General features: G+C 44.9%; 1 long non-coding RNA gene across 1 annotated transcript in view; it reads right to left on the reverse strand.

The window, feature by feature from the left end:
* The window catches only part of LOC125944522 (uncharacterized), a 55,665-nt gene extending 33,679 nt beyond the window's left edge, over positions 1-21,986 (reverse strand). Inside the window, exon 1 of the long non-coding RNA XR_007466256.1 lies at positions 21,841-21,986. This is a non-coding gene — a long non-coding RNA (uncharacterized LOC125944522). The remainder of the gene's footprint in view (positions 1-21,840) is intronic.
* Between the last annotated feature and the right edge of the window lie 1,199 nt (positions 21,987-23,185).

Consider the following 23,185-nt stretch of genomic DNA (forward strand, 5'->3'; position numbering starts at 1 on the left):
TCCCAATATTCCTCGATGGAAATTAGAATCGGCTGACTGGGAGCATTTTAAAGATTTAACTTATTTACCACGAGATTTTATAAACAATTTTAGTATCGACGATGCTGTTGCATATTTTACTGCTTTTATTATCAATGCTGCTGAAAAGTGTATCCCACAAACGAATGGTTGCTCACTTAAAAGACGTGTCCCCTGGTGGAACGAAGACTGCAGAGAGGCGCGAAATAGACAGAATAAGGCATGGAGCATATTGCGTAGATCGCCAAGTACAGAAAATCTAATTGAATTCAAACGCATTAAATCACAGGGAAGACGGACACGACGTCAGGCAAAGAAAGAAAGCTGGGTGAGGTTTCTATCATGTATAAATTCATACACACAGGAGGCAAAAGTGTGGAACGGCTTAAGAAAGCTAAAGGGGCACCAAATTCATCCGCTGCCTCTGGTGAATGACCAAGGGAATACCTTGCAGGACCAGGCAGACTGTCTTGGGGAGCACTTTGAGCGTGTTTCAAGCTCAATCCACTATTCGCAACCCTTTCTCAAATATGAACAGAGAGAAGAATGCAAGCCATTCGTACGCAAATGTCGACAGAAGGAACCGCATAACCTTCCTTTCACTATTGCCGAGTTGAGAGCTGCCTTGATCGCATGTAAGAGTTCTGCACCGGGACCCGACAGAGTCATGTATGACATGATTACGAACGTACACCCTGATACACAACTGACACTACTCGCACTTTTCAACACTATTTGGGCTGCCGGATACCTTCCATCCGCATGGAAAGAAGCGATTGTGGTCCCTGTATTGAAGCAAGGTAAAGATCCTTCCTCGGCGGCAAGTTACCGTCCCATAGCTCTCACAAGTTGCGTATGTAAGCTATTTGAAAAAATGGTTAATCAACGACTCATACATTTCCTTGAACTCAACAAAATGCTTGATCCCTATCAGTGTGGCTTTAGAGAAGGGCGATCCACAACTGATCACCTTGTGCGCATTGAAGGAAATATCCGGGACGCATTTGTGCATAAACAGTTTTTCTTATCGGTATTCCTCGATATGGAGAAGGCGTACGACACAACATGGCGTTACGGAATCCTGAGAGACCTGTCGCGAATGGGCATCCATGGCAATATGCTAAGCCTAATAGAAAGCTATTTGACTAATCGTACCTTCCGTGTCAGAATCGGCAATGTATTGTCACGTCCATTTATACAGGAAACTGGTGTACCCCAAGGAGGGGTGCTTAGCTGCACACTGTTTATCGTGAAGATGAACACACTTAGTGCTTCATTACCACCAGCGATTATTTATTCCGTCTACGTAGACGACATACAAATAGGTTTCAAATCCTGCAACCTCACAGTGTGTGAGAGACAAGTACAACAGGGCCTAAACAAAGTATCCAAGTGGGCAGACGAAAACGGTTTCAAAGTGAACCCCACAAAAGTTCTTGTGTTCTGTTCACCAGGAAGAAAGGGCTTGTTGCAGATCCCACTACACTATCGAAATGTATGGACAACAAATACCTGTGAACAAACAGCGCAAGTTCCTAGGCATCATACTTCATTCTAAACTTACTTTCATTCCGCATATAAAATATCTGAAGGAGAAATGTCTAAAAATAATGAACTTACTGAAAATCTTATCTCACACATCCTGGGGTAGCGACAGGAAATGTCTAATGAATCTTTACAAGAGTCTCATTTCATCACGATTGGATTATGGTAGCGTGGTATATCACTCTGCCGCCCCTAGTGCGCTGAAGATGCTGGACCCCGTCCACCATGTAGGTATCCGCCTGGCCACTGGCGCTTTCAGAACAAGCCCCATTGAAAGTTTATACGTCGAATCAAATGAGTGGTCACTCCATCTGCAGAGAACATACACCAGCCTCATATATTTCCTTAAAGTCCACTCTAATCATCAGCATCCGTGTTTTAATACCGTTAACTATATGACGTGCGCTACACTTTTTCGAAATCGGCCCTCTATAAGACAACCTTTCTCACTGCGTGTCAGGGAGCTTAGTGAAGAAATGGATATCCCACTCTTCGAACATCGCCTAATGCCTTCAGCCAAGCTGTTACCACCTTGGGAGTGGCAGGTAGTCGCATGTGATATATCACTTGTAGAGGTTACAAAGCACGCTTCAGAGGTCGAAATCCGAATGCATTTCCTAGAATTACAATCCAAGTACTCGTGCACAGAATTCTACACAGACGCTTCTAAATCGCATGTCGGAGTATCTTATGCAGCCGTCGGTCCGTCCTTCTCGGAATCCGGCGTTCTCCACCCCGAAACAAGCATCTTTACGGCTGAGGCCTACGCAATATTGTCAGCTGTAAAGCATATAAAGGAATCTAAACTTCAAAAAACTGTTATATTTACAGACTCCCAAAGCGTCGTAAAAGCCTTGAAGTCACCCTGTAAACAGAAAAACCCTGTTCTCATTGAGCTCTATTCTGTTCTTTGTAGAGCATACGCAACTAACCAGCATGTCATTATATGCTGGGTGCCAGGGCATAGAGGCATCGAGGGCAATGTTCTTGCCGACCAAATGGCCACATCAGTCACATCACCCGCTATCAACCCTACAGCTGCTGTTCCTGCAGCAGATTTAAAACCTTTCTTGCGAAAGAAACTGCGAAGCCACTGGCAACGCTTGTGGGACGCAGAAACAAGTAATAAGCTTCATTTGATTAAGCCACAATTAGGTTACTGGCCTTCCGTAACAAAAACCCGGCGAACTGATATCCTGTTCTGTCGTCTAAGAATAGGACACACGTACGGCACCCACAATTTTCTATTGAGTGGCAATGACCCTCCAACCTGTGGTAGATGTGGCGAGAGGCTCACCGTCCTCCACGTCCTCCTGGAGTGTCGGGAAGCCGAAAGAGAAAGAAAGAAACACTTTCCTCTAGCATATCGCTATTATGTCCCTCTACATCCCGCCATGTTTCTCGGTAAAGAACCGCTCTTTAACACCAAAGCAGTCCTCGCATTCCTGAATGATGTTGTGCTACATGTTATTAGCCCAACAAGTTCGTAGCGCATCCTCTCTCCAGAGGATGTTGCTGTGATTGTTTTTATAGCACATGCCTCCAGGCGCTTGTGTCTCAAGGGCTCTGTTTAGGCACTGGTGCTTCTGGCTAATTCTTGCAACTGCAATATTTTGGAAGTCATATCATTCTTTCGCAATGTATTGTTCATGTCTATAGTACACATCATTAGTCATTGCCATAATTTTCTTACGTATAGATTTTACGCACTTTACAGCGACTGCCTTTAGGCCCCTTTACAGCCATGCCACATCTAACCTTCATATAATTGACTATTCATATACCACTAACAAGCCATTACCATTGTCCTGGCGCTCTTTGGCCACACCTGGCCCTTGCGCCAATAAACAACAATAATCATCAATATATCTGGAAATGAAAACACGTATAGTGCTGCGCTGACATTTCGCATTAGGCAGTGTCGTCATCATTGCTGAATTTTCTTTCAACTTCTATTTCAGTATGGCAGTATATATCAGTTGCATGCTTTGTGAATCGAAGTCAGGTTATGCCAGCTGCAATATTACATAAAATGTATAAAGAGTAGAAATTTGTAAAAAGAGTACCGCAAAGAACATTCTAACAAGCACAGGTGGGCCATAGGTTTACTTAGTCTAAGAGCACCAGAATGCATGCTGCATCAAGGATAGTCCGAGCAAAATTCCCTTGCCTGCCCAATTTTTTCTTCCTTTTTTGAGACATCCTCTGATTCCTTCTATTTGTTACGTAATACCTCCTCCGAAAGCACTATCCAGTCCTTTGTAAAAGGGACCAAACATTAGTTTTAAAGTCTGCTATCTTGATGTCGTTGGAAATACGTTTTATACTGAATACTGTGCAATTGCAGTGTTTTTCAGGGTGAGCTGAATTATTCTCTATGTATATCAGCTAGTCTAGTTTTTTTCGAAATCAGGTGGTGTGTTATTTCCATAGTTTGCTGCTTTGACAGGCTGCCATTGTAGTCGTTCCTTTTCGCTACACGCAAGGCTTGATATTTTTGGGTGCGAAACAACAGGAACCACCATTCTGCTCACGTTCTTATTCACAGAGATCCAGAAAAACAAGCGTCCATAGGCGCGTTATATACTTCAATACTATCTCTAATAATGAAACTTGACATGGGCGTCTATGGTAAGCACGAGCGGAAATCGCCTGTATCTTCGTTAACGGTGAATTTACACACAGACTGCGAGAACTGCAAATGCGTTCAACATTCTTCTATAGCTATGCGGTACTTGGGTGTTGTATCATCCGAGCCAGTGGTCTATCCTAATTGTTTGTCTGAGTTTGCGCCATGGCTCGCGCAAAAGCTCGCTTGAAATTGTAAGCACTAGTTACGCCAGTAGCTGGTTATTAATGTCATGGTTTTGCTTGGGTATCGCTACACAATGTAGAGCCTCTATTTAATTGGCTTTTCATCCTTGATTTTCAGTTTATCTCGAAGCTTTGATGTCGCCGTCATCCGGTAATGCACTGTGGCACTGCACAAATCGAATTGATTGGCTTCCAAGGCGAGATTAAAAAAAATATTCTTGGCAGAAACAATTTATTTCATAGACATTATGGAAAACTTTGGCGTTTTGAAAACACATTCAAAAATATAATAAATTAGTAAGCAGCGTTCTCTTACGCTGAAGCAATGTAAAAGCGCGTACCTTTACGGTACGAAAACGTTTGTTTCGGTCGCAAAATCTGCTGAAACAAGCTAGGAGGAGTGAAGCTGTGATTAAGATCCCGTAGTTTTTAGTGCTGGTGTCACAGATGTTGACAGCGCTTCTATGGGGGTATAAGTGGATAGATTATTTTCATATGGCTGCATTGCAAAAAGCTCCACATCGCCACCTCCAAAGAATGCCCCCCTGAAAAGGGAAACGAATGGGTTCCGAAATGTCCGGCTAATAAGGTCCCTTATTTGGTTGGAGTCGTTCTCAATGTACTAATCAATTTTCCCAGCCAGCCCAGCAGGTAATTCTGTCCAAATGTTGAGCATCAAGAAATATATATGATACAGGCCACGCAGAATTCCCCTATATTTGTAAAACCGATTGTCTCAAGTGTGCAATCAGTGCAATAGCTTTCTCTCACTAATATAACCGGAGAACACATCTCATGGTAGGTACATAAAAATTATAAAAGACATAAAGAATCTCTGAGTGAATAAAAAAGTGGGCGGTTTCTTATTATCTCACCACCCTGCAGTAGGAAGCAGTAGAATCCCCTTGTGGGGACTTTTGTGGGAACTTCTTTTTATTTCTTTGCGATCAAATTGTTCAGGTTAGTTGTGCATTGTTTACAAAAGATGGTGAGATCTCTTGTTTATTTTTTTGCCACGCCATCCATGTTTTCGAAACTTTTACATCTCTGCTTGAAGCAGGACAATAGCGGCTCCTCCCATATCTGAGCGCGCCCCCACACTACAAATGGTATCACCGCGTGAACAATTGCACGCAATAGCTGCCTTTGCCACATAGCCTTTTATTGGTTTACTAATCAAACAGATGTAGGCTAGCTATATCTCTTGTGTCTTCCGCCTTTTAATTCGTCACTCACACGTTCGTTTCGCTAATTAATGCGTATATGCAGGAAGCAGCTAGTGAAGCATCAAGGTCGAGTCTCTATCTAAAGAAGTGTACAAGTGAGAGCAACCAACAGTCTCATGGTCGGACAAAGTGTTGAAAGTCTTAAACAGATAGGACGTTACAATGCAGATCAGTGAGTAAGAAGAAACATACGTGGAAAACAAACTTGTCTTGGTATAGTATAGACGCCTCGCCTGTCTTTATACTGGGCCATTCCATGCCAAGGGCCCCAAACATGTCATTAGACCACCGGAGATTATATTGCAAAGCATTCTTGTCGAATGTAGCGAGCTTTTTCCTGCCACCTGTCAGACATTTTTGGCGAAGCAGCTAGACTCATCAAATGCCCAATGTGCCGGTGAAACAATGGGCAATCACTTATCGCTTGACACATCCACTCTCGGCTTCCGGGAGAAGCTCGCCGCGCTTCTTCCACAAGTTCCAGTTGTTCACGTTGATGTTAGCCCTAGTCATCTAGCAATCTGAGTGATGATTCACGCTATACTGCGTAGGCGATTGTAAAGAGACGCCAGGACTCTCTATAAACCTCCATAAGCGAGAGGCTTGCTCTCCTTCCCGTTTCAGTGCACCCTGGAAGCTGCGTAGAGCCTCCACATTGTTCTACAGGACCCTTTCCCTAAAAAATACCGCGCTCAAAGAAGCTGCTCACCTCTGCCGAGTTCGAGGAAACTAAGCGATAGCGTGCCAAGTCCTCCCATTGCGGTTATGCGGCTCAGACGCCTGAGCTCTGCGCTGCCCTACTCAATTGACAACAGATCACCGAACGTGAACGCTACGCCACCCAAACGGAGCAACCAGAGGAACTACAATGTATTAAAATGTTTCATCTTCCACAACCTGAGTGTCATTCTTGTCGCACGTACCACCAGTTCGCAAACACGTTACAAACGCGGTCGCCATTTCGCCAGCAGAAAATTACCGCGAATCCTGAGAATCCTGCTTCTAGCCAAACAACAATGCATCGCGTCACGTGATGTTCAATTGGGCTTGTGGCTTCCGGAGTGTTTTCTTCAAAATATTGTCGCTATTTACTACGTAGCTCACACCCACCTCCCAATGTATAATGGTGAAAAAAAAAATATTGACACGTTACGTGCATCAAAACTTTGCTCAAATGCGTGAAGAGTCATTTTATGAAAAAAGTGATAAAGAGTTTCGATTAATGTGTATTGCTGCACAAATGGTCTTGCTAAAGTAGGGGTGTTTATTTTCAACTTCGATCAGATAACATTCTTTACGAGCCTGAAAAACAAAAAAACGTTGGCAAAATAGACCATTTTTGCTGGCAGAATGACTATTATTTGATCATTGTTATTACTTTGCTTGACTGTTCTAGAGCTGCCCTTTACAGTAAAATTTTTCTTGCAAACAAAGCGTGCGGATTTGCTCGAAAAAATATTAAAAATGTGAATAGGCGTCTCATGTAACACTTTCGTCCACTTTCAGCCATGGTTTCGGCAAAAAAGTGGTTCATGTCAAAATATGACGCGTGCAACAAATAGGCATGTGTGTCGGCGTTTAATTTCCGTCAATATCTCATTTTTATGTCTGTTTTAGGCGAAATAATAACATTAGAATTTGACCCTGCAAATTTTTCCTATTACTTTTGTACTACGAATCAACATACAGTCCATTAACTCTCATGCTTAACGAACGTGGCGAGCGCAGCGTGGGACTGTAACGGCAATTTCGTCAGCACCGGAGAGCCCCCATTGCGCTCCTCAGCCCCCCAAAAAATTGGCTCACCATCCCGGATCTGCGAAAGTTGTCCGGTGAAGCTGTTTGAAAACCAGTACATCTGCTGATGGTTATACGTCATGTCTTACCTCTTTTTTTTTCGTTTGGGTTGCCATGCCGCATAACGTCATATTGGAGTTAAATATTACTTTACAGTATTGGTATTAATAATCGCTTCGCAGTCGCTGTGGTTCCTCGGAATCCTTAACTCTGCATGGCCTACCCATGACATTGCTGCAACGAGAATCTGCGGTAGCTGCATTATGGGAAGTACATCCGTGGATTTGCTTAAACTTTGTCCTCCTGACTTCAAAACTGCTTCGGCACTCTGTCAACTTGTTATTTTCGACAAAGTACTGTGTAATAAAGAATTAAGCAGTATTAAATTTGTTCGACTGCTGGATTCGAACACAGGACTTATACTACAGAATCCCGATATTGAAACTATTACGCCACGGATGCATCCATCGAGAAGCGACATAGAACGCCCTTATGAGTTCCTCGCGGGCTAATCATCAAATATTTGGTTGTTATTGCTTGTTTTGTGCTTGTTTTTTTATTGAAACGAATGCTGTTCGGCACGTTGTATGCGTGATTCCAAAGAACTTACACTTCTCGCTTCACTTTGCTGAGTGCTTGAATCCAGCTTCACCTCCACCACGTGTGGGCCCGGTATTGCGCTACCTCTCTGATAGGATACCATTTTCGCTACCAGACGCGGACATGAATAATGCCGACCTACCAGACGCTAACAGCTTCGCAGTAAAACCATTTCTAATATTACATTTCTTGTAATGCTGTCGTACCTCCCAAAGGCATCGCAGCTGCTTATCCACACATGCTTCATATAAAAAGGCCTACTCCGCCATCCCTTCCCGGAATCTTCGCATGTGCCCAAATAAGTTGCTATAGGATTAGGCCTGAGGTCCACATAAAATAAAGTCGTATGATGTGTGCTACACGGAAATTCATACCGTGGGTGCATGTCGAGGATGCTTTGAATCGTCTCGTGAGTAGAGAATATGTATGATTCAGGACTATATTCGTGTATAATTTTGTGCAGGTATACCGTCTATATGCAACACCAAGTTTAATTATTCGTGACAATGTGCCCTAGCTTCTTTAATTCCTAAATCATGTTTGAAATCTTAAACCTGCATGTAGTTTTTGAAGCCAGTCCTTTGGCGATTGTGATATACTCAATATTATTACATGGTTGTTACCGAACTTGACAGAGTAGTACCATATATTCCTGAAAACGCGTTTCCTGTAAAAGAGTGATATTTTAAAACGACTGTTTTTGCTAATGGCTCTTATACTCAATTATGACTGAGATTCCGTTGTATGGTGACTGAATGTTCCTTATGAGTGACTCTACTGGGAGTGAAATATAACGTAAACAAAAATAAACAGTTGCTGATATGTCATTAGGACACGGTTCATATATTATCGAGCAGTTGTGGCGTCAAAGAATAATTTCAAATTATAGTACATTGCCGGCGAAATTCCTGACAAAACATTATCGCAGAACTCGTCTCACGCTGATCATTGTCGATGGCAATGCGATAAATGCAGTTACACACCGTATTTCTAAAGTCATATTTATTTAACATGAGTAGAAGTCATTCTGAGACTTCTGTTGCTTCGGCTATATGCGACACATCCGCTATGGTCTCACATTGGTCCCACTCGCTTCCCAAGGCAGCCGGTGAGCGTGGTGGCGTGACGACAAATCTATGGCGCCTACGCAGTGAGGAAGATGGAATACTGAAGAAGGAATGACTTCGATAGAACGACAAAGGTTGTATGACGACGACTGCATGACGGCAATAAGATAACTATTTTAAATAATGACGATAGTATATCGACGACAGCGTGATGACGTAGATAAATGAGGATAATTCGGAGATGACAACGGTATGATAGCGGATGCGTGATAGCGACTGTGTGATGATGACGCAATGACAACAGCATCTTCTTCGTTCTGGGGTTTTACGTGCCAAAACCAGTTCTGATTATTGAGGCACGCTGTAGTGGAAGGCTGCGTATTAATTTTTATCACCTGGGGTTCTTTAACATGCACTACAACGCAAGCACACGGGCGTTTCTGCATTTTGCCTGCATCGAAATGCGGCCGCCATGGCCGATACTCGATCCCGCGACCTCGTGATCAGGAGCGCAACGCCTTAGCTGATTGAACCACCGCGGTGGGCACAATGGCATGACAATTGTGACCTAATCACGATTGAACGATGACAGAATATGTACGACTGAATGACCGAAGAATGTCGCTGATTAATAGAAGGCGGTATGACGGTGACAATGGGATGACGATATTGAAGTGACGACGGTGGCAAAACGCAGCGTCGGGACAAGCGCATGACGACGACTGTGTTGTGATGGTGGCATGATGACGATGCCAAGACGACACTTGGATAACGAAGTTGGAGTAACAGCGACATCGAAGCGATGGTATAACAACAAATGGATGACGACGATTGTATGACGATGGTAAAATCACGATGATGGCAGGCAACGGTATGAGGACTATCGGATGACGACGGTTACATGAAAATGGCGTGAGAATGGCTGTATGACGACGATTGCGTATTGACGACGGCATGATGAGAGTCGGATGACAATGATGCAACGACCACGACGGCATAACGAGCACGAGCACATGGGCCAACATGCGCCCACTGGACCTCTCGCATTCAAGCCGTTCCAGAAATGGAAGCACGCGCTCGAAATCTTCCATACGCACGAAAATACTAAATAATAAATATCGCCGTGACTGTCAGCTGGCAGCTGATAATTTTCTCCAAACATTTCCAGGAAGCGTCGAATGTGATCGATCAGCTGAACCAGGGCAGGCAAAGTAAAACAAGAGAAACCAGAAGAAAGATAACAGCTTAGTATTGAGACATCTCTTTTTGCAGGCGACAGCTCTGGCTTTCTGTGGCCATAGGGACAATGGTCCTATGGATTTAAACAAAGCCTCCGCTGGAAATGCTGGTATTATCAAAGCGCTTCTACGCATACGAGCAGACACAGATCTGAAGAACCATTTGGAAAGTTGCCCCAGCAATGCCTCGTATTTACACCCGATATGTACAAAACCAAATTATATGAATTTGTGGTGAAATTATCAAAAAAAGCTTTGTTTCAAAAGTAAACGCTGCAGGCTGCTTCTTCGTACTTGCTGGCGAAACGACAGATATTGCTGGAATCGAACAGCTTTCTGTTTGTGCAAGGCACCTAAACAAGGATGCCAATGACTTCGAACAAGTGTTTTTTTAGGATTTGTGCCAATTCAGGACCAAAATGGCAGGGCCCTCACCGACACCACTATGCAATTTCTTCTAGATCTTGGAATAAACATGCATAATCTTCGTGGCCAAGGTTATGATGGTGCCAGATTGATGGCTGGTAAATCCAGTGGAGTGCAAGCTGCCATTCGCGACAAATATCCAGCCGCACTATACACGCATTGCCCCAGCCATTCCCTCAACCTAGTTCTATGTGCGGCGGGCTCCATCACATATAGCCGAAGCTGCTTTGGAACGCTGAAGACAGCACCGCACTTTTTTCGCAAATCTCCTAACCGCTCACACGTTTTACGAGAAATGTTTTGGATGTGTTCTGAGTATGCAAGGCAGCTACTTTTGGGATTATGTGAAACGCGCTGGGTGAAAAAACATGATGCAGTTCTTTCATTTGTAAATCTCTTTTAACCGATGATCGCTGCTCTGTAGGAGATAAAATTAAATGGCAGTGGCGAAAGTCCAGTTCAAACAAATAGTCTAGCGTTGGCGCTTTTGTCACCGGCATTCTTCGTGAGCGTGTATGTGGTGGAGCATGTGTTAGCGGTGACTCTGCCTCTGTCAAAGAACCTACAGACCAAGAGCATCGACATGAGCACCGCCATTGACCACATAGATGTGGTACAGCAGGCGATCGAAAATAACCGCAAGAATGCGACTGCTTCATTCTCAAAAAAATATTTGCACAAGTACAGGAACAGGGAAAAAAACTGGATGTGGAAATTCCCAGCCGAAGAACCGGTGTCTGACAGCAGTATGGTGGGAGCGTTGCACCAGAAAATGCTCAGGAATATTTCCGTAGAACTGTGCTCATTTCATTCCTGGACCACGTATTCGCCAACAGTTACACCAACGGCTCGAAAAGCACCGGACAATCTCAAAGGACTTTTCTGTAATTTCACCACCCGCAATACCACCTAGCTGTATCTTAGCATTCGTATATTTCAGTGCATCTTCCCGATTTTGTTTGTCTGGCCGTTGCAAATGTGCGAGAAATGTAAACAAGGTTCTTGAATGACAAAGATTCATCAAAATATTTGACCTCAACTTGTTCATTTCATGGCCTTTAGGTTTTTTTATATAACTGCATGCACTGCTTAGCTGATTGCGAACTGTACAGGTCTAAAGTCCGCTAGATCTTTTGTTTACTTATTAAATATACAGAAAACGTGGAAGCATTAATATCAGTTATTTCTGCCACAATTCTTGGGATATACAAATATATTCTTTTACGAAAACCTGCACAGTTCACTTGTCTTAACAGTGCGTAGCGTTCAAGAATTCGTTTGCAGCATCTAATATACAATGGCATTGGCAAAGACAACGCAGTCATTATTGATGTAATTGATCCCTCGACAAATCTTGTAGGGAGGAGGCCGCCCTGCAACGTGACCCCCCCTCCCCCAATATTTCAGGCTACGCACTACACAGCGCCGGCGTGAAAGGAGTGACTACGACGGCATGCCTAGAGCAAGATCACGAAGCTGGAATGACGACGATGGAACTACCATTTATCTCCAGATCGATTTATCTCCATTTATCTCCATTTATCTCCAGACCTTGTGGACCAAGCAGGTATACAACTTGGGCCCACTGGTTCAGCGCAAGAGGGCGGATGGATGGATGGATGGATGGATGGATGGATGGATGGATGGATGGATGGATGGATGGATGGATGGATGGATGGACGGACGGACGGACGGACGGACGGACGGACGGACGGACGGACGGACGGACGGACGGACGGACGCACGGACGGACGGACGGATGGACGGACGGACGGACGGACGGACGGACGGACGGACGGACGGACGGACGGACGGACGGACGGACGGACGGACGGATGGTTGGGTGGATGGATGGATGGGCGGGGTTCTCGTATTCGAACTAGATCTGCGGCAGTGAAACAGGTATGGTATCTATTCCTACGTTGCCGGTTATTCTTGTCAAATATTATAACAGCTGGGGCAGAAGACATGGTGACCGACCTAACCAAATAGTATGATCTGTGTTACTTTGCATAGAATTAATATACAGGTATAGCATAGCACCTATAGTTGCACCTCAAGAGCGATATACTTATTCAGATGGCAGGTGTCCTTGCAGCATAAATATGCACAATTAGCTCTATTCCGATTCTGAATAGTACGTGTGGTTCCTGGACTTGAAGCACAACTGCAGTGACGATATAACCTTGGTTGTCACCATTTTTCGTCCTCGTAAAGGGTACGCGGAAACTATGGTAGCTGGCTGTCGGCTGATATAGCCAGTCTCTATATGCTGTTGCGCTCGGCTGCCCGCCGTACGTCATATAACAAATCAGCGCATGCCTGAAGATGACACGCAAGAATTTCGTGTACGTCGAGCTGAAAGCCAACGAGCTTGCAGTTCTAAGTATAAGTTTAGCGAGAGACTGGCTCCTGCAAGTGATTTGAACTTTGTTATTTAATAACCAAACATGCGCATTAGCTTTCATTAGAAAACACATTTGCGAGCACTAAGTTAGAATTAAATTAGATACGTGTTCTTGCTCGTCATACCGAAGCCAATCTTGAATGCCAGTGCAGTCTGTGACGGCTAACATTTTAGGATAGCGGTCCTCAGAAATTAGGAGAGTTGGTGATGCATCCATGATGTGGGCCTATCGTCTCGAACAGCTGGCATGACGCGGTTCACCATCTTGCCTCCGCTGCCTGGGTACTCCACGAGCAGAACATTTATCTCCAGATCGAGCAAACAGTATGCAAAATCCAATGACCTCATCTTCGGTACAGACGTCAATGTCATCGTCATTTCTGTTGCAATATTTATTCAACAGAAACGTTAAATAGGCCATGCCATGTGGTCCGTTTTCGAAAAATTAAATGATCTCACCAGTTTGTTATATTGCGGTGCACAGAGTTCCACGTAAGTGAGAATTTCGAATAAACTGAAGGCATTTCAGCGCCTGTTCAATGAATTCAGCCAGATTAGAAATATTGCCATTCTGTACTTGCGTCCGCTATGACAAATACAGCGAAGCTATAAGATTTTGTCGTTCCCTCTGCTGCGGAATTTCGCCATCACGTCTGGCCACTTCTGACATTTCGTTATAACTAGAGACATTTTAATTGGTTCTATTTCATGCGCGCTGACTCACCGTATACAGAGAAGTTTTTTACTTAATGTCTTTGTCACTCCCCGATAATGAGCTGAAAAAATGCCACCAATCAGCTTTAGTAATCTTTTTATTGCGCTGGGGATACTCTCTCATTACGAATTGGGAACCAGATAATCTCAGCTTGTACGAGTTAAAACAAACTCGAAGGAGAAGTAAGCTTTGCTATCCTCAGCACGTCGACCGCTACTTTATGTTCTTTACACGGTAGAGGTCTTTATCAACAACAACAAACGATCATGATATAAATTATGCCTGCAATTTTGCCAATTTCCCAATAATTAATTCTTAACCATACTCTATTTTATTGTCCTTACTTTTGCACTATATCTAGAAGATTACTACTTTACTGCTCTTTGAATATTATCACCTGTCCAACTGATGTTTGGCTGTGATAAATTCTAGTTGACTCTAGAAATACCGCCTGGCCTACCGGTCTCTTAAGGCTTTGTCTATAAATTTCCGCTCCAATGCTAGTTCCGTGGCCCGCAAGCTTCTTTCTTATGCCACGGTCAATTCTGCTTCGATAATTTTCTGAGTATATTCGGCCACGTTCCTCTTCAAAGCGATGCGCTCCGAGAATGCACACCAGATTCAGCAGCGAAAATGACAGAAGATTCAGCTCCGTAGTGTTGGCATTCTTTCCTAATGCCAGGCCAACGAATTCGTTCCCAGATTGACTGAAACGGAAAAAGCAATATTCCACGCGTAAGCGGTGAGACATAGGGACCACGGCGGTAAAATCTGGATGTGTGCCGCCTGAATCTGGACGTTTGGTCACCTTATTATTGCATTAAAATGCCCACAGGCAAATCATTGCAAGGCGGCACATTTTTAAGTTCCACCTGAAGTCGAAGTATCTTTGTGTCGAACAGAAAAATTGTTCAGATTGTCGTACTCATCTTTCACGTCATACGTCTCACTCTCATTTATGTTCCGCTTCATTCTCAGTGATGCCATGCTGCATATATGTTTACTGCTTGCGTAATCTTTCCGATGTTTGAATTTCAAATATCAAAGTTAATGCTGGAGTTTTACGAGCCAAACCCACAATATCATTACGAGGCATTCCGTAGCGGGGAACTCTGCTTATTTTTCTTGATCTCGGGTTCTTTATTATGCACCCAATGCAGGGTACTCGGCCATTTGCGTCCTTCGCCCCAACCTAAATGCGGCCGTCGTGGCCGGGATTTGATTGCATGCCCTCTGGCTTAGTAGCGCAACGCAAAACCCACAACGCCTCCACGGAAGGTATTGCTAATGTAAGTTGTTTTTGTTTATCAGCTTTGACGGGTCATGCAATTTCAGAATTGTAGCGATTTGGGCCTGTTGGTTGTACATCGGAAATAGTTTGAAGCGCAAAAAACACAGACACACACATTGCTCTAGTCTGTGTCTTATGTGCTCTTTTGTGTCGGTGTTTCTTGCGCTTCAAACTATTTCCGAGGGTCATGCAACTCTGGAGTTATACATTTGCGTGCTTTGTGGCTTCTTTATTAGGTCCTTTGTTGCTTGGGAGGGAGTGCCTATTTGCGTTAAGTGCCTTGTCTGTGACCTCCAATGTGGACTCTTGAATTATTCTTCTTACTGTCTCATTCATGATCTCATTGTTATTTTCATGCTTAAGAGGAAGTGTAGGAACAAGAGGGTGACAAAGCGAAGAGAAAAGAACTGTTTCGAAGACAAGCGCATGAAAAACATGCTGGATGTTACATTGCAGGTGCATTCGGAGCTTACTCCTTTTCACCAAAAGGAAGAAATTGTGTGTTTCTCAAGTACGCACTTTTGTGGACACATGGAAGATTTTCTTAGCAACTGCTAAATCTTTGAAATTTAATTTTGAGGGAGTCATTACGAAGTGCCCATTATGCATATCAAACAAAAGGAAACAGATCGGCTTCAGAACTTTTGCGTTTCATAATAAATTTAATTAAGAATCCCGATACATATTATGACACCCGGCTTAGCCAATAATGGCGATAGCAATGATTATAGCCACAGTTTTGTTTTGTTTCCAGAGAAAGCTCAGTGTATCTAAATGTGGTAACATGCTGAACTCGGTATCTAAAAAGTTGCGGATCAATGCTCCTTAACCAAAGCAAAAAAGCTCTGAAATTGTTTTCCTAGTATCTAAAGCATTGCAATGTATTTTGGTAGTATTTTAAGAACCCGTAGTCGAGTGCCCTTTGGCCCATACTACAGAGTTCCTCGTCACCTACGCTTCAGTTTTAACACGTTAAATCTCCCATTTACTTACATAGCATTATAGGGGAGTGAGTCCGAAAGCTCTGTCCGGCCTTCCGGCTGTCGCCAAGAAACATGGGCCGTCCTCGGAAATAGTTCAATACCGGGCCGACCATGGCCCGGTATTGAACCGTTTCCCAATACAGCGGGACAATGCGCAGTTTATGCCCACTGTGTGAGAACTTTACAGCAGCTGGCAGGTTTGACGTGGTGACAACTGATTATCAGCGCAAACATTATGCGCCTCGGTGCAAAATAGTCAGTCTAACAACCTCTACGGATGATGACGTGCCTACTATAAGACAAGGAGGAGGCATGGACTATGCTTCCTGTCTCTCGGTTTCCTGCCACCCCCATTGCTTAGCTACGGAACACCTGCGAATAGCCCAACTAAGTTTTAGTCTATGCTCCATGAAGGAATCGCCCGCCCTCCGAGGGAACGTGATACTCGCCGCTTCATCTGGTGCCGAAGACGACCGGCTCGTTGCTCTGAGGCAATTGCCTGCCCTCAACGCCCACCCCATTTCCGACAGGTATCCTGTCCATCACATACAAGACTTCACCCACCGGATATACGGCTGTCACGTCTTATTCATATTTGATCTTGTCAGAGTCTACGCCCAAATTTCTTTCAGCATAGACAACGTCCCGAATACTGCTATCATACTGCTGTCGTACTGGGTTTTGTTCGAGTTCCCCTTGATGAGCTTCGGCCTTAGAAACGCCGGGAATACGTCCCAACGCTTCATTTATGAAGTCGTCCGCGGCATTGAATTTTCGTTCGTCTATCTCGATGACAAAATTGTCTTCTCTCAGAAAGCTGAGGACCACAATAACCATATTCGCTTACTTTTCCAGCGCCTCGCTCATCCCGGCAGACTCGATCATCAGCATACAGAAGGAAATGCTCGGCGCACCCATCACCACCTTTCTGCGCAGTTTGCCTGACCGCATCTTGGCCATGCAAAATTATCGTCAGCCAACCACAGCCATGGAGCTCTGCCGCTTTCTTGACAAGGTAATGATAAACATCTCCAGGCGTTTGTTGCCCAAAGCAGCTGTTGACCAAGCTCCACTTCAGTACGACATGGTCTGTTTACTAGGTAAACAGTACATCGCTTTGACAGCAGCTTAAGACAAGATTGCGAGGACTGCAATCCTATTCTCTGCGACCCTACCGTACTATCACATCCAGTACCACATGATCCCTTGGGACTCTTCATTGATGCCTCCAACCATGGAACAGCCTTCACGCAACACGTGAACAATACCTGTAGTCTTTTGGGGTACTTCTTCCACGAAAATCTACGCCCAATAAAACTGACAATGTTCCACCGACACAACTATGACCCCGGCACAGTAAGACTGGCCTCGTGCGTCTGCTATGCGCAGGGCTACAAAGGCGCTGCTGCGTTTTTTGAGGTGCACTGGCCTGTATGACCACCTGTGATGAAACTCGGCGATGAACGCTTGACTGTTTAAATGTGCAGGGTGTGAATTTCTCTCTTCCTTCTCCTCTTTCAGTCCCTTTTTCCCCTTCCTCAGTGCAGGGTAGCCTACCGCACTCAGCCTGGTTAACCTCCCTATCTTACCCTTATGACTTTTCCCTCTCTCACATTTTATCGTTGAGGCAGTGCAGCATTTTCGCCACGTACTCGAAGCATAACACTACACAGTTCTCACCAACAAACCTCTCGCCTGCGCCTTCTCTTAACTCCGCGATAGACTTCCTCCGCTGAAGAAGCGCCAGCTGTCGTGTATTGGCCAGTTTCCCACCAATATACAGCGTGTCAGCGGGAAGAATAATGCGGTGGTTGACAGACTGTGACGCGCTTTGGCCATCAAGTGTTCGCCCGTGACTAATGACGTACTCGCGGTGGCTCACACAACCGACGGCGAACAGCGGCAACTCGTCAAGGTGGTATCTTCACTCAAGCTACAGCCACTTCCTGTTCCTCAGTCAGAAATCACTCTCTACTGCAATATATGCCGCGTGACTGTCGTACCGAGGCATGCATCTGAATTCTACCGAAAGCGCAAATATCAGCAGGCATGTCGTCTGCGCCAGTCGGAGCATTCTCCCCGCCTTGAGAACGCTTCGAACATGTCCACGTATATATCATTGGGCCATTTCCAGCAGCCGCTACGCTACTACGGACCAGCCCGCATTGCTACTGCCTCACCGCCATCCATGGTGTCCCTCGATGGCCTGAAGTATGGCCCCTTGAAAGTGTCACTGCGGAAGACATCGCGTCAATATTTCCGGCTGAATATCTCATTTCGGCACCCCTCATAGCGTTACAACCAATAACAGATATCACTTCAATTCCTACTTTTCAGGATCCTCGAGCCAACCACCGGTTATCAGCGAATGAAGTCTTGAGGCTCTCCCAGCCGTCGCCCTAGGTCATCACACCGCCTTCAAGCTCCACATTCAAGTAACACCTGCAGTGCTCATCTAAAGGGAACCACTACGCCTTCCTGGAGAATTGTTTTCGGCGGCGTCTGATGCTGCCTCCTCGGAGTCCTCCAATTTTGTGACCCACCTCCGAGTCACCATCGCCGCTACGCGTCCGCTATTGGCGGCATATCATTCTAAGCCAGCACTTTGAAGGAGCTCGCCACATGTGCGCACGCCTTTCTTAGCAATGACACCATCCGTGCTTCTTTAAAACCACCTACTACGGGACCCTATCATGCTATCTGCCCCGAAGAAAAAACGTTCACTCAGTGCATCAAAAAGAAATATGTTCGCGGTTTCGTCAACCGACTTCAGCCGGCATACATTTTCTCCTACAAGCTGCACACATCCAGCTCCCCCCCCACCCCTCGGGCTTTAACAACCCGTCATAACCCTTTCCGCAACGTGCTCCAGCAGTTATGGATGTCGGGTACGATTCCCGGACTACTATCAACCCTAAGGCCACAACAGCTGCGATATCGATACACTATGCGATACACTGTTGCCACAACTGCTGTGGCGATACAATATCGCCATAGCTGTGCGGCAGAATTCGCTGCATCATCGCTCCGTCCACCGCGGTGCACCTTTCACATCTGCACACATCACCGGCCAAGATAGTACCAACATATAGGTAGGTATAAGCAGGCTGCCGGTCACGTTAACGCCGCTGTTCGCCATTTAGAACATTCGACCACATTTGCTGCGCGTTTCACGGTTCGCCGCATTAGAGGGACAGGCTGCTGCTTCAAGGCTGCTATGAAGCGTTTTACGCTCGTTATTTGTTTGACAGGATAAACCACCACATTTTGGTACTTTATGTTGGGATTCACATCCCTTCATGACCCTACAGTGCCAAAATATGATCATCAAAAACCATCGAAAAAAATGCATCACACCTTCATGACGTTTTGGTATTTCTACTTTACCGCAACTTCTATCCCCTTAGGCTTATTTCATCCTTGTTTGTGTGCCCATAATCCCGGAAGGACATGTCGAACCAGTATCTCTCTTAATACAAGATTAGCTGTAGCGGGACAATTTTTCAACGAATATTCATCGAAGGCAACGTTCCGGAAATAATACACAATGGCCAAATGGCACCGCAAATTTAGTAGACACTCGCTCGCGCTTGTAAATATCATTTTCCTGGTCTCATCTAACGACTAGCCACATTCACTAAACGTCACAGATGCTCAGTGGTTTCATGTTATAAATGGGTACTACGATTAGCGAATGTGAAGTCTAATAAGTGGTTTACGTGTGTTTTGTAGCAATGTTCAAAGCTGGACACTTCGTGAAGAGCCGCAACGTAAAATTGTGACGAACAATATCACGCATTTTGTGTAAGCTACTACAAAAACTTCAAAACAAGAAAAAAAGTTAGCACCGAACACGGCATAAAAATCTACCGCCATTGCCCTATGCACCGTGAATACGTAGAAATTCGGCCATGTACTGACATTGCTGCAAAAATGTTCTTGAAACCGAAGCACGACAACCTCTGGTTACAAGGCCATTGGCAAGAATACTATAAAAACAATTATTAAATATAGTAATCCTGATTTAGCGCAGCAGCTGAAGGTAAGTTGCCCTGTGCCCTGGGAAATAAATTTTTACCCGTGTCATCTAGTACGAGCACATGCATGCAGTGCTAGACGCATTTGCAAAATGCGTAATGGACTGGGAAGAATAATATGTGACATTTGCATGTCATCGGAAGCTTTGGTCTACAATTTATGTCCTGCATCCATTCCTTGTCGTAGACAGCTGCTGGAACCGCAGCTTCCTGCGCGGCGGCGGTTTCTTGCGTTTCCATCATAAACAGAGTCAGCAGGGCCAGTATTTTGTAGCGATGCCTTATGCTTTATTCTATACTAGTCCTATCATCCACCGCTCATGGCCGGCTGATCCCGTTGATAACGTGAGCGGACCGTCGCTCCGACCACTGACCAAGCTGGAAAAGCGCGAAAAGGCATTAGCATCCTAAAGGCATCCCTACAAAATACCCGCCCAGATGCCAGCTGAGGCACGCAATGGACGCCCCACCACGTGATCAAATATGGAGGTACCCACGGCAGCGCGGTGAAAACCGTCTATTGGAGCGCTCGATACCGTGGTCACGCCACTAAGCACTAAAAAGAGCGGCCTTTGCTTTTAGCCGTGAATAAAGCAAAAAATATCTGACCAGTCGTATCACGCCTAATGATTAATCCAGGACCGGGTGGGACGAGCTCAACTGAACAAACGCCTGGGTGCCCCTTACCTCGGTCTTTCACATTGTCAACGAGGGCGGAGCTATCGGTATACCGGGTGATACTTTGTAAGTTTTACTGCATTAAAAATAAAAACACCTGGGGCAGATAGCATAATTCCACTCCCTGTGCTGGAATATTCAATAAGGCTGCCGTTACTTTCACTAAAAATGGAAACGCATGTTCCGCTAATTACAGGAAATTCGCTCATTACATTCTTAATAGCATTACGGACCATATTGCAATTTAGGAATGGCAGCCGGTGAGCTTGCAACGCGTATCAACTTAGAATCAATTTTCAGAATGACACCAGATTCGAGATAGTTATTGCCAAAGTGTGCAACAAAATACATGGGCCTTTCAATTACTTTGTTCTTAATGCATAAAGGCGCATTGTGTTCAAAACGTAAGTGCAACAACAGTGCCTTTTGACCGCCAGCTTGACGGGGCATATCTCGACACCCATGCCATCCTCAAAGTTGGTTCCTAGTGAATATGCCTTGTAAGCTAACCGGCTATAATTTGCAAATTGCAATATGTGCCGTGTAGTTCTTAATTAAGAGGCTAATTAGTGAATTTTCTCAGATAGTTGATTGTGCTTCTGAATTTCTTATTCGAGTAATCTCTGCCCCTCTGAATATTCCAGCTCAAGCAATGACATTGTGCTATCTGCTACAACTCATTTTGTTAAATTCTAGAAAACTGAAAAGTGATTACCCCGTTTATATGACCTCATGTTACGCGTCAGTACACATCTGTGTTAACTGTTACAAAGAACTGACATAGGAGGTGAATCCAAAACATGTTTGTGTGCCGCTTTTACTGAAAATGAATGTTGTTAGCGAAACGTTTTAACGACGGTATGTTCTGCTTGCTGCGAGAGAAAGAAGAAAACGGCTGGCTGCTCGTAAGATACGCGTGCAGAACACAACGAACGATTTGACCACTACCGATACTCCACACAGTATGCTGCACTTTCTTTACCAGAGACGATACTCACATGACGTCGTGTGACAGGTGAGATTACGCTCCAGCACTTAGTGGCTTGGTCAGTCTGATGCAAAGATCGCAGAGATGGCTCTTATAAGTGTGTGGGTTCATTTCTGTGCGCAAGCACTGTGTGAATATACGTCATCAAGAAGATGTTTCGCGCCAAGCATTCCTTGTGACATTTACGCGGCCATGAAAACAATCTATAATTGTACAGTGTTTGTAAATTTATGTTTCACGATCGCCCCGCACATCTGCAATGATTTTCTTTCGCTAGTCACAAGACCACAGAAAGCAGACAAAAACAGTTCCTATTGTTGCAGAACACTGCCTGTCCCTACCAACTAAAAGTGCGAAACGTCTCCAACTTCCTGCTATTGCTCATGTAGATGCAAAGCTATCGCTTGTAGACTTTAGTATGTAGAACGGAAAAGAATGCCAGTTTCTTTCGGATGCAGCGTGTTCCGATCTTAACGAGGGGTGCTATGCGTGTTCCGATTTCGTCGCGAATTCCACGCTTTCCAAGTTTTACCCCAGTTCCAAGTTTTATCTGATCTCACCTCACACGACGGCAATCAGTGAACGAAGGTAGCGCGGAACGTGCAAAAGCAACAAGCAGTAAAATGTCAACATAAAGCGTCATAATTTAACACCAGAGGACCTTGCGCGCACCCCTTTATTTGAAACAAAGCAGGCAGCGCAATAGAACGCGCCAGCGTTATCAAAGCAATAGCGCAATATTAAAGTGGAACGTTCGCTGCCTCACGTTGCATGGTTTTGGCTTTGTCGATTGGTCGCTGGTCCGGTTTTCGCAAAGTACATTCTCATTAACTCTAAAAATGCCTCACAAAGAAAGGCATCAAGCTTGCTTTGTAGCCGATTTTAAAGGGCAACAAGTTTGTTTTCCAGGGTGGTCATGTTGTCACTGAGGACAAATATGGCGTTTTCAACTTTGTTGTCGGTGTCTGTTATTTCGGCATTCTTCCTTTTTGCCGGTGGGGGCTGCATGTGTGGTGACGGTGGCTTCGGAGTTGCTGCTTCAGTCGTAGCAGTGGGTGCCACAGTGTCCATTTGTTCTGTCGGAGGGCCTGTGGGTGTGCGTGCAACTATATCCATGTGTTCTCTCGGAGGGTGTGTGGGTGTGGGCGAAAGCTTTTGTGGCAGTGGGTTGGAAGTAGCGGTAGGAGTTTCATTAATTTCGATGAGGGGGGGGGGTGGAGGATAGCCTTGAGCTGTTTGATTTCGGCTTTGCGCATTTCGTTCTGATTAAGCAAGTATTTGATGAGAGAGCTATCAGTATCTAGTGAGGAGCTGCTATTGTGGGAGACTACCCCTGCCCAGCTCACCTTTGTATG

The sequence above is a fragment of the Dermacentor silvarum genome, chromosome 3 (assembly GCF_013339745.2).
Source record: "Dermacentor silvarum isolate Dsil-2018 chromosome 3, BIME_Dsil_1.4, whole genome shotgun sequence".
NCBI lineage: Eukaryota > Metazoa > Arthropoda > Arachnida > Ixodida > Ixodidae > Dermacentor > Dermacentor silvarum.